General features: G+C 39.2%; 1 long non-coding RNA gene across 1 annotated transcript in view; it reads left to right on the top strand.

The window, feature by feature from the left end:
* Positions 1–7: 7 nt before the first annotated feature.
* The window catches only part of LOC116847120, a 7,294-nt gene continuing 734 nt past the window's right edge, over positions 8–6,567 (top strand). The window contains exon 1 of the long non-coding RNA XR_004378668.1: positions 8–1,223. This is a non-coding gene — a long non-coding RNA (uncharacterized LOC116847120). The remainder of the gene's footprint in view (positions 1,224–6,567) is intronic.

Raw genomic sequence — 6,567 nt, 5'->3', positions numbered from 1 at the left:
ATAAAATAAATATGTTAAAGGAGCATTTGTTGCGGCGCATGGGAAAGTGCAATGAAGAGAGATCGAGCGAGAGAGAGAAAGAGAGAGAGAAAGCGAGAGAGAGAGAGAAAGTGAATGCCGAAGATCGCGCGCGTTTCTGCGCTACGAAACGGGAATATAAACGTCGCGAGTGTGTACGCGAATATCGGCGAAAATGGTTTTCCCTCCTCTATCCCCTTTACTTCTCTCCCTTTCGCAACGCGTTTTTTCTATGTTTTTCCTATTTCTTTTTTTCCCCACCCTCTCTCATCCGACTGAGTCTTATACGGTGTCTGTATAGCGAGCAACTTGACAGTCGCTGTGAAGAAAAAAACGCGTCGCTGAGTGTAGCAGCAAATTGAACGTGCCATAACAACACCATGCCAATATTATTGATAATACATATTGTTTTTATACTTTACGATCCGTTCAACAACGTCGTTCTGTCAGTCAGTCAGTCAGTCAGTCAGCCAGTGAAGCACGGGGCCTATCGACGCGAATTTGCCCTCAACTCTCTTATACATCTTCTTTTCTCTTCAACCACCGTTCTCCTTCACCCCTTCTTTCCCGCCCTTCTTCGTTTGTCGATCGAACTCGACGAGCAGACTGAACAAAGATACCAACAAAGAAGCATATGAAAGCGTCCCTCACCTATTTTGATGAATCTTGGTTATGTTATAGACAGCTATGCTGTTTCGCACACGTATTCGAAGCCCATCTGAATCTGCAGGGATACTTCCACATGTTTCCTTCTAAGGAGCTACTTCTTGGTAATCTTAATGTAAGCCTCATTTCTATCTCGCTCGTCGAACGTTCTGTATGTTACCGAAACGAATCGAGCCGTGGGCAAAGCAAGAGAACGCGATTCACTCGTCATTCAGAGCACTTGGGCAAACTTATCGCGTACGTATAAGAATACGTGAGAAAGGAAGAGAAATGCTGACTGCGGAATGCGTTCGATCGAGGAAGCGAAGTACCTCTACCGAGTAAGTACGGGGCAAGGACGACCAGCGACATCTCATAAGACGAGCACGAGGGAAAAAGGAGACGGCAGACCAGCGGCGTCACCATCACCACCAGGTCGTACTGACAGACGTAGCCACTAGACGAGAATACAAGACTCGCGAAGTCGCGCGATGTATTATTGTATGCGTGCGTGTATGCAACGATGACTGCACTGTACGAGGAGGGTGACGCGAGCGGAGGTGATAGTCCTATCAGCGGATAATCGGACATGTCAATTGACGCGCCCTTGAACGCCAAGTATGGCGAAGATTCTCCTCGAAGAGGAGGACGGTATATTCTTGAAGCTCGCTCGCGTCACGCTACCTCCCTCTTCACTTTGCTAGGAACGAGACTACGTCGCGAAGGATTCGGCGGCGGCGGCGGCGGCGGCGACGGAGTGCCTGCGGTGACACCGGAAGTTGCGTTCGATATCTCGCGGGGGAACGTTGTTGATGCAAGGAGATGCGTGCTTCCGGGAGAATGCGATCCTCGGCGGGCAAACTCGCTCGATATGGCCTACAGTCCGCACAAGAGGAGGGTATCGAGAGCAGTATGCGCGTCGTTAAATCCTACGGGTCGCGGGTGATACCCCCCTTTTCCTCCCTTCATTAAGGCAGACGAGGTGGAAAGGTCCTCGAGCGGACAAGTCGGATTCGGAGCTCGTGTCTCGCTTCAAGGAGTGGTTGTACCATATTGTAAAGTATCAATCGCGACAGTTCTCAGCTGCGTTGTACAGTGTTTTCTAAGTATCTAGTTGATAGAGTGTGTAATTGAGGAGGAACATTGTATTTACATTAATAAGTGATCTGTATCAAATTCATTCTCGTATAGCCGTACTCTTACTCATGTAGATGCTAAAAGTGATTTGTGTCATAAAGAAAAACCTATAAATAAAATTAGCACTTTGAGAACGTTGTCGGCCGCGTGTGTCTTTTCCCTCATCCCCGCCGTGGATAGAACTTTATGAGTACATGGATAGAACTAATGACATTTCTGAAATTTTGCTTCTAGATTAATTGTGCAAATTTTACTGCACTTGAAAACCAATGGAGCTAATGGAGGAAATCTTGAAATATAATGTTATATAAACTTATAGTCCTACCTTTATGCTACAAATTATTACTTATTATCTCTTGCATAGTTTAAAATACTTGTTCCTAAATTATTTCATATTCGACTATCACGACATTCTATCTTCATTTAAGGCTCCTGGTTCCTCGCCAGGGAACTCTTGATTACTGACGTCAGAAGCGAAAAAACGTATACCCAAAATTCTTGCAAAATATACTGAAATAAAAAGATATGTTCATAAAGTGACACTTGGAATTGATTGAACACATTTGTAATATATTTCAAAAACTTTCCTTTTACTCTAACAATCAATAAAAACCAATAAATTAACGTGAGGAAAAGAATCGTTAGGCTAAAAAGAAAGGCTATATGTCACGTTAATTTTTACGAGATTATCTATATCGATTGTTAAAACAAAAATTTTCGAAATATTTGACAAATATGCTCAATCAGTCCCAACTGTTATTTATGAACATTATTTTTCATTTCGATATATTCTGTAATAAGAATTTTAGGCATATGTTTTTCTGTTTCAGATGTCACTAGTGAAGATGAGCACAGAGGAGCCTCATTGTTCTCTTAATTTTAATAAAAAATATATTGACTGTGTAACTCGCTGCATTGTAAATAGAGTATACCCAGTAAGCAAAGAACTTTAACATTTAGAAACGTTGACGGCTTTATGTGCATTGTTTGGATATTTTTAATAATATTGCATTTATATTTTTCACATGTTATTTTGTGATATAATTTTTCTGAATGTTGTTTAAACGTTTTAAAAACATTACAAAAAATATATTTTTTAAATGTTACCTTAACATTTATTTGAGGTCAATGCAACATCTTAAAAATATTTCTACCGATTAAAACATTATAGCAACCCTATTTCAACATTATTGAAACTTCTAAATCGTGGTCAAAGTATGTTCATAATGATGTTTGATACAATATTAAACACTACATATTTGACAATATTACAGGTTCTTCAATATCATTGTAGCAACGTTGTATTAATGATTTCTTGCTTACTGGGTATTTAATTGGTATATATAAGCAGATATTAAATCTAATATGGATTAACAGCTAAATGTATATATGAAACACAATATGAACTTTCTTTCTTCATAACACTTTGATTATTTCTTGTTTTACTGTTGTTGGGAATTTTAATAGGATTTGAAGATATGAAAGAGTGAACAGAAAGAAAAGCAAACATAGTAAGGTTCAATAATACTATGCATCGATAAAAATTTAAATTTCTACACGGTACAATCATAAACACATAGAAGTGTAATATTGGCAGTTGCCAACAAAATAAAATTCATTACCCAAAGGACATTATTAGGTATATAAATCAGCGAGATTACGTTCGAGATTATACGATAAAGGACTCCGCAGAATCCTTATGGGAAATGGCTTTCGGCTAATTTTTTTTTAAATTTGATATGTGTAGTTCTCAACACGTAAAACAAAAGTGTCCAAGGTCCCAAGGTCCGATCACGAGTAGTTTTCGAGATACAGCACTCCAAAGTTGGACTTTTCGTACTTTATTGCAGCGTAGTGCGGATGCAGTCGATGTCGATGCTTACGATTAAAGTGGGTGTATAGGTGCTTGTTTTTTTGCTTGTGTGTGTGTGTGTGGTGTGCGCGCGCACATTATTCATCAATAATCTCAATATTCCGAGGTTTATCTGGAATATTGAGCATCCAATGTGGCATTGAGCAATGACATGTCAGGGTATTTGATATTTCCCTGATGTGCAAAACCTAGGTACCACAAAACGTAACGTGTGCATATGTACCTAAAGTACGAACTCCAGACTGACACGTACAATAATATCCATTAATTGGCTCATTAGGATTGTCAGCAGCATTCTCATCATCCCTATTATCGATCTCGTGGGCATTTATCAAATAAATCTAGCACCTTCGTATATTCAAGATAAGCTAAGGGATAATGATGAAGAATTTCAACTTGATCAACATTTCAACGAGCCAGGTTTTCTGAGAATTAGGTTGTATTCCAGATTTCGTAATGCAACAAGACATCAGATCTTCATTTCATACGAGATCGATAATAAGGATGATTAGAATGCTGCTGACAATCCTAATGAGTTAATTAATGGACATGTCAGTCTGGAGCTCGTACTCTAGGTAAATGTGCACACGTTGCCAGCGGTTTGTAGTAGGTTTTGCATCAGGGAAATATCAAATATCCTGACACGTCATTGCTCAATACCACATTGCATGCCGCAGACCGAGAACTTCCAGATAATCCTCGGAATATTGAGATTATTCATGAATAATGTGCGCGCGCACACCACCCACCCACACACACACACACACATACACACACACAGTAGAGAGGGTTTGGAGTTATAAAATACTGCGGGAGTGACGAACCGTGGGGTCCTTATTTCTCCTGACAGACAGACACACACACACACGCACACACACAAACAAGCAAGCACCTGTACATCCACTTTAATCGTAAGCATCATCGTACATCGACATCGACTACACCCGCACTACGCTGCAATAAGGTACGAAAAGCCCAACTTTGGAGTGCTGTATCTCGAAAACTACCCGTGATCGGATCTTGGGGTCATGGACACTTTTGTTCTACGTGTTGAGAACTACACGTATCAAATTTTTAAAAAAATTAGCCGAAAGCCGTTCCCCATAAGAATTCTGCGGAGTCCTTTGCGAGAGTACGTTCTAAAGTAGGTATTTGTAGCAAATCATCCACGACCTTTGATTAAGAGGATAATTCAATACAAAATTTGTTCATGTTGCACTCTTTGCACTTTTCGCACTTAGAATGAGACGGACGCAATTATTCGAATGCTGGTAAAAGCAAGAGCGAATAGATCGAGTGCGAAAAGTGCAAGCAATATGAACAAACCATAGATTTACATTTACAGACCGTTATTCAATTGTTTGTATCAATCTCTCGTTTGAAATAAATATAGCTTAATCGATATAACTTGAGATTCATAAAGTTAAAATTATTTGCTAAATAATGAAGAATTTTACCCAGTAAGCAAGAAATCATTAATATAACGTTACTACAATGGTATTCAAGAACCTGTAATATTGTCAAATATGTAATGTTTAATATTGTGTAGAAAATCATTATAAACATACTTTGATCGCGATTTGGAAGTTTCAATAATGTTGAAATAGGGTTGCCATAACGTTTTAATCGTCAGAAATATTTTTAAGATGTTGCATTGATCTCAAATAAATGTTAAAATAACATTTGAAAAATATATTTTTTGTGGTGTTTTTAAAACGTTTAAACAACATTCAGAAAAATCATATCGCAAAATAACATGTGAAAAATATAAATGCAATATTATTAAAAAATATCCAAACAATGCACATAAAGTCAACGTTTCTAAACGTTAATTTAATGTTCCTTGCTTACTGGGTATGAATGTACTGAACTAAATTCCGACTCGAGATATCTTCTTGCTCTCGGCAAGTTTGTCCGTAAAAGTCGAGGAAAAGTAAATAAATAATAAGTAATTCAAAACACACCTGGAAATATCTGATGTATCGATGTCTGCTTCCTGGCTTCTCGACCCGGCATTCTGTTCCCGGCTGTTCGTCGTGGCACTCCGGACACTCGCGTAAGTACGATTCGATCGGAAAAACGCGTGCTAACGTGATACCGACGAGAGCCCGATTAAATATTTTAGGAGACGACGGAAGTGGCAGTTAGCATCCCGCCACACGTATGCCGCGGTAACGACTGCGTCGTTCGCCAGCCTGAGACGTAACGTCGCGGTCGCGCGCGAGAGTATCAAAACAATCGGCAAAAACAGTTACCCGCGAATCAGTGACGCACGCACAGGCTCGATAGTCGAGAGGCTACAACAATCATCACTCCGAAAACATTCCGCGCGCGTGTCCCACCTTGAATTTACCAATGTCTTCTTCCCACGTTTGAAACTGCCGTTTCCTCGCTACGGCCATCTTGATTACTGATGTGACGTCACAAGCAAGAGAATATATACACGAAATTCTTGCATTTAAGTACACTTTGGGGTGAAAAGATGCGTTTACAAAACGACACTTGCGATCGATTACAGATCTATAAGATATTATGAGAATTTTCCCTTTGCTCTCCAATGACCAATAAATTTATCCTTTCTTGTAAAAATAATAGAATGATCATTGAAGTGATCGTCTGAAGTAATCGCTTTATCGAAATATCTCGCACGTTACAGTCTTTTCGTGCGTCTGGTTGGTCGGATTAATGAGCGTTGAATAAGCTGGTGTAAAGGAAAAACGCGCGCCATTGAAAGTGTCGAAAGTGCACAGCAGTCAAGATATAATTTTTAAGTTATTTTTAAAAAGTACCAGCAGGTACATGAAATTAATATGACAAAATCACGTAGTTAAAAAACGAATTACACGGCACATTAATTTTACAACTATTTATTGGTTATAAATATTTCTCATGTC

This window comes from Odontomachus brunneus, unplaced genomic scaffold (assembly GCF_010583005.1).
Source record: "Odontomachus brunneus isolate Ranch 3 - 2012 unplaced genomic scaffold, Obru_v1 Obru_scaffold_074, whole genome shotgun sequence".
Lineage (NCBI taxonomy): Eukaryota > Metazoa > Arthropoda > Insecta > Hymenoptera > Formicidae > Odontomachus > Odontomachus brunneus.
The sequence above is the reverse complement of the archived record's forward strand: the minus strand, read 5'-3'. Positions and strand labels throughout refer to the sequence as shown.